Raw genomic sequence first — 12,998 nt, 5'->3', positions numbered from 1 at the left:
TTTCTAACTTGCTGATTTACAAAAGTACAGTGGTAGAAACCTAAGGTCTTATCATGTGGGATACCAGTTTATGTAATAAGCAATAAATTAACAGAACAACTAAGAAAGTAAAGCCTCTGGAGATAAGTGGAAAATACTGAAGTACCCAGATGTGATTAACACTATGAATGCGTTGAGGTATGTAAATTCTGATGTTTAAAAGAATAAAACACTGTGGGGGCAAAGGGGGGTAAAGTAATCTGCGGTAGGGATTGGGATACCTTAATGATAAAAAATGGAGGATAGCACCTTTTTTTCCTTAAAGTCTCTCCTTGAAAGCATTAAAAAGTCAATGTTGGTTGCGTGGTAGAAAGAATAGAAATACACAAATTCTTTTTTTTTTTTTTTTTTAATATTTTATTTATTTATTTGAGAGAGAGAATGAGATAGAGAGAGAGAGCATGAGGGGGGAGGGTCAGAGGGAGGAGCAGACTCCCTGCCGAGCAGGGAGCCTGATGCGGGACTCGATCCTGGGACTCCAGGATCATGACCTGAGCCGAAGGCAGTCGCTTAACCAACTGAGCCACCCAGGCGCCCGAAATACACAAATTCTTAAAAACAAAACAAAACAAAACAATGCAATATTGCAGAAAGAAAGCAAATAAACCCCTATATATTGCATTTTTTCCCTATGCTCTGTCATCTTGCCTAGGAGGAATACAGTAGACTCTCTAATACTAATATTCTGGAAGCTCTAAATTGTAACAACATGGCTCTGCAATGGTTATCTGGCTAACAGACTTCTCTGACATCCTGACCATTAAAAAGATATGGGTACGCGTTAGAAGCATTAGACAAAGACATAAAGGAATGGAGATATTTAATAATGAAGGTTAAAAAAAGAGCACATTCTTTTCCCCAAAGTGGATACTATTTTCAATTAAATTGATGTTTTTATTGTCCAAGTACTTTTCAGATCACAATGTCTTAAAATAAAACTAAATAAAAATCTTAGTGTTTCTATTTTAAAAGACCAGTGACTAAAATCAATATGAAATATGAATATATTTATGTTCTTTTATTTCTTCAAAGTATCCAATGTATTTTCTTTTACATAATGTTGATATTATATTGACATAAAATTCATATAAAATCTACAAGGACACTCTAACATGAAAGTCTTTTACAGGCATATTTTAGAGATATTGCAGGTTTGGTTCCAGATGACTATAATAAGGTGAATATCACAATAAAACAAGAAATGAATTTTTTGGTTTCTTGGTGCATATAAAAGTTATGTTTACACTATTAAGCGTGCAGTAATATTATGTCTAAAAAAACAACATACATACCTTAATTTAAAACGCTTTATTGTTAAAAAATGCTGTCATCTGAGCTTTTAGTGAGTCACAATCACTGATCACAAATCACAACAAAGGTAAAAATAATGAAAAAGTTTGAAATATTATGAGAATTCCCAATATGTGATAGACACGAAAGTGGGCAGCCGCTGTTGGAAAAATATTGCCGAAAGATTAACTCAATGCAGGGTTGCCGCAAACCTTCAATTTGTAAAAAACACACTATCTGTGAAGCGCAACACAGAGAAGCGCAATAAAATGAGCTATGACCATAATATTTTTTAATGAAAGATATAACTTTTCCCACTACATATTTATAACTGTAACATAAAATAAGTCCTCTCAAATGTTTGTTTGTTCTGTCTTATAAAATACTCCTAAAATCTGGCTCCTGAGAACTAATTTATTTATTTATTAATTATTATTTTTTTAAAGATTTTGTTTATTTGACAGAAAAAGAGAGAGAGAGAGAGCACAAGCAGGGGGAGGGGCAGAGGGAGAGGGAGAAGCAGGCTCTCTGCTGAGCAAGGAGCCTGATGTGGGGCTCGATCCCAGGACGCCGGGATCATGACCTGAGCCGAAGGCAGCCGCTTAACCGACTGAGCCACCCAGATGCCCTCCTGAGAACTAATTTAAACAACATATTTATCGAACAGGAAAATCATAGTAATGTTTTCTAATTATTTCATCAAAAACAAATTAAAACAAAAGTTGACAAGCCAAAATATCAATTCCAGTCTTAACTGTTTAAATGTGGTAATTTTCCACCACGTGATAGGACTGTCAATCCTTACTGCTCCTGCACAAATATATTTTTATATACACTTTTATATATTTAAAAATGTATTTGAAATACATTTTTAAATTTCAAAATCATTCCTTCTTATGTTGGCATTTATACTAATGTTGCATTTTAAAGTAAGTAATGGTAAGGGTAAACATAATTTTTTTCTTTTTTTTTTTTTCTCAAGTAGGCTCTATGCCCAGCATGGAGCCCAACGTGAGGCTTGAACTCACGACCCTGAGATCAAGACCTGAACTGAGATCAAGAGTTGGCTGCTTAACCGAATGAGCCACCCAGGTGCCCCCATAATTTCTAAATCATACACAGAAACTAAAAATACAAGTTAAATGAATACTAACTGCCAATTAGTGAAAGCGCTGTAAATGAAATCCAAATGAGTCTTGATAAAAAATCTCCACAAAGCCACCTCTGTTAATGTACAGAATTCTTTGAACACATGATACACTAATTCTTTATTTTATACATATATACATCTCTATGTACATATTTGGTGTTATGCACGTATATCGACTGGGCACTGTGGGAGGTGGCTGGGCCACTGTTTAAGTCTCAAGTCAGAGCCGTTGCCTTCGGCACAAAGGAGGACTGACTGTCCAGGACCAGGAGAGAGGGTAGGGGAGGACAATGATTCTCAGCCTTTCTTCAATTCTACCAAAGTTTGTCCCTTGCGCTGTTTACAAAGGCAGTGTTCTCATCCTACACCTGCTATCTTTTTTGTAGTCCGCAAGTTTTTTTCTTTTTTGGAAGGGGCTCAAAACTCAAGTCAGGAGTACTATCAATTCTGCTCTAACACTTGTGGAAAAGTGAGTTCTCCAATGTGATTCATATGTTAAGGTAAAGCTTGAATATCACATAAATTCCGTGTTTGTTTATGCATGATTTTGTCTGTGATCTTCTCGTTTGTGCACATAGGAGTATACCAATTGTACGACTGCACAAGCTCAAACATCTGCCAGCTACTTTAGTTCATCACCTGTCATATGAAACACACTCACTCACACATAGTGATACAACTTTATAGCTTCAGATATCCTTACTTCCAAAACTTCCCCAAAACTCACAAGCTGAAACCCTCCCAACGTTCACTTCCACATACAAACTGCAGGTGTTTTTCAAGGTAAAGGATATCTGTAGTATTTTTGTGTTTCTTAACCATTTAACAGTAAAACTGTGCAACCGCTTTTATTAGATTCCTATCTTTATTTTTATGTGTAACTTTTATGAAGTTTTTGAGTGGTCTTCTAATAAAATCATCTTCTACAAAAGCCCCCTGATTTTCATTGCCTGATGCTGCATAGTGAGGTGACTTTTAAGGAGCATATGTGTTGTGTTATAGCAAAACTGACTGTACCCCTAAGTTACAAACTAACATACTTCTATGCTGCTAAAAGTACATTTGAATCTTTAATAGAAAAGATGCCACTTAAAAAATCCTTGCCAGAGATTTTATACTTTTCATGAATGAAAAGGAAAAACTGGAAAGGTATGATGTTACATAAATTTGTTTCTAGAAGAATCCTTATAAAGAAGAGATAAAATTCAGGTCTTGACGTAAAAAACTCTTATGGTCACAGAACAAACTAATTCCCATCCTGTCTTTGAACTCTGTGGCATAGCAGAAGTCCTAACTTAAAAAAAATATGACACCAGCTATTCACCTACTCTTACTTCCAGATTTCTGTGAGGTTTCATTTTTTTTTTTAGATTTTATTTTATTTTTTTAAGATTTTATTTATTTATTTGACACAGAGAGAGAAAGCACAAGTAGGCAGAGAGGCAGGCAGAGAGAGAGGGAGAAGCAGGCTCTCCACTAAGCAGGGAGCTGGACATGGGGCTCGATCCCAGGACCCAGGGATCATGACCTGAGCCGAAGGCAGCCGCTTAACCGACTGAGCCACCCAGGTGCCCCTTAAGGTTTTATTTTTAAGTAATCTCTACACCCAATGGGGGCTTAACCCACAACCCCGATATCAAGAGTCGCATGCTCCACCGACTGAGCCAGCCAGGAGCCCCTGTCTGTGATGTTTTAATGTTCTAAGTCGAGACCAGGGGATCTCAACTGGGAGTGATTTTATCTCCCAGGGGACATTTAGAAATGTAATATTTTTGAATGTCACAACTGGGACTGCTATCTAGTGCGTAGAGGCCAGAATGCCACTAAATGTCTTACAATGCCCAGGAAAGCTTTCCACAGGAAAATGTCAGTAAGCCTGCACTAGCCCATCATAGCCCTCTAACAATGAACTCTGCTGAATAAGCCACATTTATTATTTCTCTGGGTTCCTGTCCTTCTCTAGAGACAACAGGTGTAGCAGGAAATAATGGCAGTTGAGAGCACAAGTTCTGTTATCAGACCCCCGAAGCTTGAATCTGAGCGCCCCCACTCACTGCTAGGTATCTAAATTACCTTTCCACACCTTAGTCTCCTCAACTTAGTAGCAGTAGCTGGGTCACAGGTTGTTACAAGTTTGTGTTTCAGAACTGCTCTAGGTACTGGGGATAGCAGTGAACAAAACCTAAGAATCTTTGCCCTCACGAAACTTACTTTCTTTTTTTTTTTTTGCCCTCACGAAACTTACTTTCTTTCTTTTTTTTTTTTTTTTTTTTAAAGATTTTATTTATTTATTTGAGAGAGAGAATGAGATAGAGATAGAGAGCATGAGACGGGGGAGGGTCAGAGGGAGAAGCAGACTCCCTGCCGAGCAGGGAGCCCGATGCGGGACTCGATCCTGGGACTCCAGGATCATGACCTGAGCCGAAGGCAGTCGCTTAACCAACTGAGCCACCCAGGCGCCCCCGAAACTTACTTTCTAGTGGAGAGTGAGTTCACCCTTTCTAGGGTGAGTAGCATAAACACGGCCTGAGACAGAATAAGTCCTTGATAATTGTTGCTTATTTTAATCGGAACAACAGGACTTTCAGCATGTCACTGTCATTAAATTACTGTTCGGTCCACTGTTTACATTAAAACAGTTTAAATTAGTACTCACCCAGTAGGCCACGCTCATTCATGGTTTTTCACTTACTAAGTTTCAGTTACCCATGGGTCAACCGCAGTGATGATCCTTCCAACCTGTCCCCCAGAGGTCACTGGTAGCCTAATGCTCTGTCACAATACCTGTGTCATTCCCCTCACTTCATCTCATCACATAAGCATTTTATCATCTCACATCATCCCAAGAACAAAGCTGAGTACAGTACAAAATAATTTGAGAGAGTCCATATTACAGTAGACTGTTATAATTGCTCTATTTTATTATTGGTTATTGTTGTTACTCTCTTTCTGTGCCTAATCTATAAATTACACTCTACCATAGGTATGTATGTATAGGAAAAAACATAGTACATAGAGCATTTGGTACTATCCGTGCTTTTAGGCATCCACTAGGCTTCTTGGAACGTATCGCCTGCAGATAAGAAGGGGCTACTATACTCAGTATTTGTTGTAAATGAATAAAGTTGTAATCTCTCTTAGTTTTCATGCTTCTGGTAAATGCTTCTGCCCCTAATATGTCAAAAAGACAGGAGAAAAGTAATTCTAATATAAAAGTTCTGAAGAAAGATTAGCTGTGCTTTTATGCTAGCAAAGGCAGTATGTGCGAACGTTCTTAAATAGTGACAAACAACACTAAGAAAAAAAAAAACCCAAAAAACAAAACAAAACAAAACCAAAAAAACGGACCCAGCTATTCCAGAGCGTTCAGGGCTGAAAGAAATAGGTCATATTCACTAGCTCAATCTGCGGATCATGCTCCATCAAAAGTCCAAATAAAAGGATTGAATCAATGCCATTTTTAGAAAGATATCAAGAAACTGACAAATACCAACACAAACGGCTTGTTCCTTGGCATTATGCCCTCATCACTATTTATTACCAGACGTGTAATCATTTACTAAACCAGAAGATCAAATGCAAGACCTGCTTATTTAAAGCCTCTATGGAACTACTTCATTCAATAATAATTTAGTTTTAAAAGATTTTAAGATGAATAAAGTAGTGTGTGTATAAAATGGTTATGTTTCTATCAAATTATAAAAATAAGTTAAAAATGACATGTCTGCTGGAGATAGAATATATTCATTATCTTAGCTTATTCCTTTTCAACTCTTGTATTTGTGAACCAAATAATACATCATCTAGGTAACTGTACTAGAAAATCTGGATGAAGCTGGGTCATTTTAGGCAGTACTGAGCTTTCTAGCAGCCTACATAAAAAGGGAAAGCTGAGGGGCGCCTGGGTGGCTCAGTCAGTTAAGCGTCTGCCTTCAGCTCAGGTCATGATCCCAGGGTCCTAGGATGGAGCCCCGCATTGGGCTCTCTGCTCAGCAGGGAGCCTGCTTGTCCCTCTCTCACTCCCCCTGCTTGTGTTCCCTCTCTCTGTCAAATGAATAAATAAAATCTTAAAAAAAAGGGGGGAGGGCAGAAAGCTGATAAACTACATTGCTCCTATAGCCTCGTTACGGAAACAGAGCAATTTACTGGGTTTGGGTCAACTCTTAGTGGCAGGTGCTTTTATATGAAGAATAACTTAAACTGTATGGCAGACACTGAAGATAGTGGATGCTGGTATTTGTGTCCCCTTCCAGGGTCACTGGAGCAGGCCTTTTTTGTTCAGTCCACATTGCCAGTCTTCCCTCAACAGGAGACTTGTAAGGGAGGATGCCACTGACATTGCTAAGGAAATACCCCCCTCCATACACTAAGTAGGTGCATAAAATGCACAAAATTGCACATTTCATATATAAACTTCAATAAAATTATGGGTTTAGAAAGAAGAAAAAAAGATTTTAAAATCGGATTGTGTGTGTGTTGCTACTGAGTTGTAGGAGTTCTTTATATATTTTGGGTATTAACTCCTTATCAAATATATGATTTGCAAATATTTCCTCACTTGGTAGTTTGCCTTTTCGTTTTGTTGTGCAGAAACTTTTTAGTTTGATTTAGTCCCACTCTTTTCGCTTTTGGTGTCAGAAAAAATTTTTTTTAATGTTTTGGCCAACTAATTGCAGTGTTATAGATACTTCTTAGTATTGCAATTTTCTCCTGTGGAAATACTTGTAGTGTGTGTGTGTGTGTGTGTGTGTTTTAACACCTTTGTTTCATGGGTAATTTCAATGACTGCTTTAATACAAAATCCATTCTGTTTTTAAATTTAAGAAATATCAAAATTGCTATTAACATGGTCAACAAAACAACAGAATTCTTCTGAGTAATACATTTGACAAAGCAAGCTTTAGTAGTGTTTTATATGTGTAACTCTGGCAATAACATTGAAAATTCATCCACTGTGTACAAAAAAGACATAGTTTTAGAGAACCGTTCCACAGAGGAGATTTTCGTTGTCTCTTCCAAACCTCCGATGCAAACCCCTTTGTATGATTTGTTCTGAATCACGTGTTTCCCTTATGGGGAAGAAAGGAGGATTTAATTTAGTTTAAGAAAAGCAGGCTATCATAGTGGTTTGGCAGTTCCCCTGGCAGCTCTGGCAACGAAGGCGGTGTCATGACTTGGGGACTTTTACAAGGGCCCAACCCGTAAAAGGTGCCACATATTCACAGTGTTGTTACACGGCAGCAAGACGGGAGAGATGTGGGAACTAGGGAGGCTATTTATTTCTCAAATTAGGCTGAAACCTATAGAACAAACAGCTCAGATGTGTACTTGTTAACTCTTGTTTTTAGTATCCTTCTACTTAAAAAGGAGTACTGTACATTCTCAATTTATCCCTGGTTTCAGTACACTTTCAGACAATAATCCTCTCCAGCTTGTTTTAAGATTGAAGAGCTTTTATCACTAGAAATCATACAGCCTTGTCAACTTTGAGACTCAAAAAGTCTCAAATTAGGTTTTAAAAACATGTTTGCAACAGTGACTTAGTTATTCAATCAATTGGTTCTATGGTAGTTCACAGTAATTTCTAAAATATTGTTAAATGTTAAGTTTGTTAATGTTTTATACAGATAACTACTTTGTTTTTCTTTTAATAAAAAGGAGAAAATGTTATATTGAAATCTGACTACTACAATGACTATGTGTGCAATTTATTTTTAAACTGAAAATATGCTGGCATGGAAAACGATGCCTACAGTTAAAGGCAATGTTTTAAGAACAAAAGAAAAACACAAGTGCCCTGCCTTTCTTGAGAGAGACTCAATTCTTGAACCTGAGTTATGTGAAAAAATAACCACTGAGTTAGCAATCTAAAAGGTTGTAATTTTTTTTTTTTTTGCAAAACATGAAAAGTATATATTTCCTTTCCCCACATTTCATTCTAAATGCCATTTGCCTTTAACTTAGAACTAACTGCTTCCAGACATCCTGCTCAAACCTCAGTGATTCATTTACCCACCATCTCCCTAAGGTCTTAACTCTTTATCTTCTGCTCTCCTTTCTCATCATTTAGAAAATGGATCATCTCCTATTTTGGTGGTGGTGGGGGAGTGGTTAAAAAAGAAAGGATTTCTCAGGTGTGAGTACCTCGTTCATCCTCACTTCCAGCAGTAGGTATTAAAATCACCACCTTCACAATTGCTACCACTTAAGCAGGACAGTGTCACACCTGTACTTAAAATGTGACAATTGATCCTCACATAGACCCTTGAAGGTATTACTATCTTCACTTTATAAATGAATAAACTGAGGCTCATAGCATTTACAAAGTTGTCAGAAGTCACACAGTGACAAGGTGAGGAAGAGGCAGCCCCAAGGCCAGAGCGGTGTCCTTTTCAGATCCCACCTTTCAACAGCTGCCCCTACCGTGGCTCTTATCCCAGCCAAAGAGACCTTTCAGTCCCGCCCTACATCTCTGTTTCTGCCCAATGGTACTAAAACAAAACACTCTACCTTCCTTAGAGGTCCTTCCCCTCTTCCACAGACCAGGGGCACACAGCCTCTCTCATGGCTCCTCGTCTTGCCTCCTTCTGCCTCACAGCCTAGCATCACCCCAAGACCACATCTATCTGAAGCACAGTAATGAAACCTTTCTCAATTTCAATTTAATTTTAGATTCCTCATTTCTTTTCTATCTTCCTAATTCTCTAAGGCCTCACATTTTCCACTCTTAGATGCTCAGACAAAATTATCACAACATAATCATAAACGTTGCCTCACAATTCCCAAATATAGGTACCCAAGAATTTAAGTAGAAATAGTAGCAATTGTAAAGCCTGGGTTTTACAAAAGGCATCCCAAAGGAACTGAAAATCTTACTTTTCTCAGTGGGAAAATATGAACATGATGTAATGCTGCAAGTACAAAGATGAAAGCATTATTATAGACTAGGAGCAATAAAGAAAAATTAAAAATACAAGGCTTACATACAAATTCACCTGATATAGTTTTGGATTATTTATAATTTCTAAATCACCTTTTAAACAAAACCTCAAATAAAATCAACATATTCATTTATAATCTATAAACACTTTTTAATAGATTTTAAATAATTTGGAAGTAAGGCAAGAATAATTCAATTAACTCCATGCTAGTTATAAACAAAATGTACCTATCACATTAATAACTGCTACATCTTCTGACTGCTACGGCATGGTTATGTTTTAGATCACCTGGTAAATTACATTACAAGCAAAAATACCTAAAATAATTGAGATAATTCTTTTACTCGTAAGTCATTTCAGTGACTCTTAAGAAGCTTTTAAATGGGAAGGTTAAATGGCACTTAATGGTTAGAACAGAAATATGATTCTTAGAATATACACAGTAACCCACCAAAGTAATTTCCTGCCAAGCATTCAAGAAGGTGACATTTCTGGTTGCCACCCAGAAATCACCCTATGAGAATACACAGCTGAAGACATCTCCATCACTGCCCTAAGTGACGACTTTTATGTCCCCAGGACTCTTTTAACAGCATTCAAATTCATCTCATTTTAACTAGGCTCTCTCCTATTTGGAACATCCTCCTCACTTAACCTTAAGTATTTTTTGTAAAATGGGAACTAAAACCCAAACAACAAAAACAAACCCTACCCCATAGGACTTTTGAAAGAATAAAGTACTTGGTAGCACAAAGCTACATTACCTGGACCTAACAAAGTACTCACTAAATATTAGTTAAACTTGAATGTGCTAGGAGAAATTTCTTGAAAACTAAAATTGTATCACTTCCTTGCTTTACAAAGTTGCTGGCTCTCTGCTCTGTCTTAAATGTGAAGTACAGTGGTTTGCATATGAGTATAATGAATGAAGAACCTGATAATTTGATCTGAGGTTAAAGTTTACTGTTGAATAATCTATGCAAAAAAGCACTTGTAAAACTACATAAGGGGAAAAAAAGTGTTAACAGGGGATATTATAGTGGTTTAAGAGAAGACTTATTTAAAAAATTACAGTCACTTGTATAAAAAAGTTTTATTTGCAAAAGTCTAATGGAGTTTTAAAATAAAACTAAGTGGAACTCCAACTCAGAAGCATGTTAGTAGTCAGAATATTCTTCTTAGCATTTAAAAGCAATAATGTGGCATTAAAAAAATATATATATATATTAAAAACCTGGAATTGCATTAATTCAGGTAACTCTAGTATCCCCTAATGAATGCCAATTACTAATGTTTTACGGTAACATGCATTAAACAGAAGTTTACTATATCATTGGTAAGGAAGCAAACAACAAATCAGAAAAAGTTGAATTTAAGCACTATCTCCTCTGCGTGTGGTCATATACCACTTTAAAAAGTTAACCTAATTCTAACCTATACGTAAAGAACCACAGTTTCAAGATCCAGTTGTTTTATTGTAAATGAAACATTCTTCCCCATAGTCAAATTGACAGAATAGCTCAATTCAAACAGAAAAAAATAATCAGTAATCACTGAACTTGACTCTTCTTCATTGCGCAGTGTTTAATCAGTTTGGTACTGCATGAGCTTTATCTGAACAATCACTGCAAGAACAAAAAGGCAGTTACTAAGTCAAATACCTCTGTGAAACAAAGACTTTGTAAACAAACCGGAAGAGTAATAGAACCATAATGAAAATACAAAGGGGAGGCCAAGTCAGGATTGGTCTTGCTTATAGCAAGGGGAAGAGCAGGGAAGATGTCCCAGAAGTGCTGCCACTTGAACTGAGCCTGAGGAGCAGCAGTCGGATGTGGCTGGGATTTAGCACCGACTGAAGGGGAGGGGTGGGTACAGAAACGGGGCAGAAAATCTAGGCTTTGAGTAACAACATACTTACATATAAAACATTTACATATAAGTTTTGTATTTTTTTTTTTAAAGATTTTATGTATTTATTTGACAGAGAGAGACACAGCGAGAGAGGGAACAGAAGCAGGGGGAGTGGGAGAGGGAGAAGCAGGCTTCCCGCTCAGCGGGGAGCCCGATGCGGGGCTCGATCCCAGGACCCTGGGATCATGACCTGAGCTGAAGGCAGATGCTTAACGACTGAGCCACCCAGGCGCCCAGTTTACTATATAAGTTTGGAAGCAATGTATCTGCTTCACTCTTAGGGGCAAATATATATTTTTTAACTCTGAAAAGGTTCAAGGCACTTCTGTGACGCACACAGCACTTAATTAAGGCATCGTTTAGTGAACAAATCATTATCCCTGAGGAGTGAGAAATTTCTCACTTACAGATGAGGCGGGAGTGGGACAGAAATCTGACCCAGAATGGCAGGGTAAGGCCCACTTCCTACAGCAGAGACAGTAAGTAGAGTGACCAGTGAAATCCAGTGGCCACTGCAGGCCACGGTGATGGCAGTATTGAACTCCAGAGACACGTCTCTTTCTAACAGAGTACTAGGCTATGTACTACCCTATTAGTTGGTTTGATAACTAGCAGGTTTTCATCATCACAGTGAAAATGAAATCTCTCCAATACAAGGATCAAGGGAGTCTCGTCATTCATTTAGCTTGCTTAATCAATTCATTTACTCATGGTCAAATATTTACTAAGCATTTATGATGCACAGGTTTTGTACTGTACACCGCTAGAAAACAAACATATGGTTCAAGACTATTAGCTAAAAGAATACGATTTCATCTCAGTTTTACTAAGCTAAATTTCAAAAAAGAAAAGCACAATTATACTTTTCCATCAGGCTTCAGTATTCGTGGAAAAGAGTTCCTTAAAGCGTACCTTATTCACTAGAAAACAGACAAGTACTTTATTCTCTACTGTTTTAGACTTCCCTAAAACTTTTATGTCAATTTCAGGTTATTTTCCCCCTGCAGTTCTGCTCATCCCTCTCCCCACTCCCTGCTTTTGGCTAGATTTAATTTCCTGTTCATACAAAGAAGTTTAAGTAACTTCCCTTCACTTGAACTTTAGCAGCATGTAGGCCAATGACCTCTGATGTCATGATGCCTCAAAAACATCTTTGTTTAAAATGTATGCTGAATATATTCCGATTCATCGTTACTATAGTAACTTCCTGATAAAGTTTAAAATATAGGCTATTTTAAAACCATGTTAAAATATTTTAAGTGGGCTCAAGATAAATTTTTAAAGGGAATAAAAATATTCATGAGTTCTCCATATACTTACATTTTCTGGCTTTGGGCAGAATTTTCAGCTTCCAGCTTAAAATTTTGCAACTCAATGGAAAAACTGTGAATCTTGAATTAAGGCCATCAAGTCAAATAAAATGAACTTGAGACCCTCCTTCTATACGTCCACGCTTCCAAAATGCAGAAGTATAATGTATACTTGGAGTCACATATGAGGCAGTGATTGCAAATTCCTCAAATTTGATATTTTTTACATTCACATATAAAAAGATAGCTTAGATAATTTCCTTTCAATACTCAATTATGTAATTCACAGAAAAAATATGTACAGGCGTCTTATTCTTTGTTTCAGAAAACTGATGTGAAAATATTTAAAATATTAAG

General features: G+C 37.1%; 1 protein-coding gene across 26 annotated transcripts in view; it reads right to left on the bottom strand.

The window, feature by feature from the left end:
- Nucleotides 1-12,998, bottom strand: part of PLEKHA5 (pleckstrin homology domain containing A5) — a 238,832-nt gene that overhangs the window by 103,981 nt on the left and 121,853 nt on the right. The window contains exon 2 of one of the 26 annotated variants that reach the window (XM_078075696.1): nt 12,652-12,714. The exons of the other annotated variants lie outside the window; for them this stretch is intronic. The gene's annotated coding sequence lies outside the window, so the exon portion shown is untranslated. The remainder of the gene's footprint in view (nt 1-12,651; nt 12,715-12,998) is intronic. 26 annotated transcript variants of the gene reach the window in all.

This window comes from Halichoerus grypus, chromosome 6, assembly GCF_964656455.1.
Source record: "Halichoerus grypus chromosome 6, mHalGry1.hap1.1, whole genome shotgun sequence".
Taxonomy (NCBI): domain Eukaryota; kingdom Metazoa; phylum Chordata; class Mammalia; order Carnivora; family Phocidae; genus Halichoerus; species Halichoerus grypus.
This window is presented reverse-complemented; position numbering and strand designations above follow the sequence as displayed.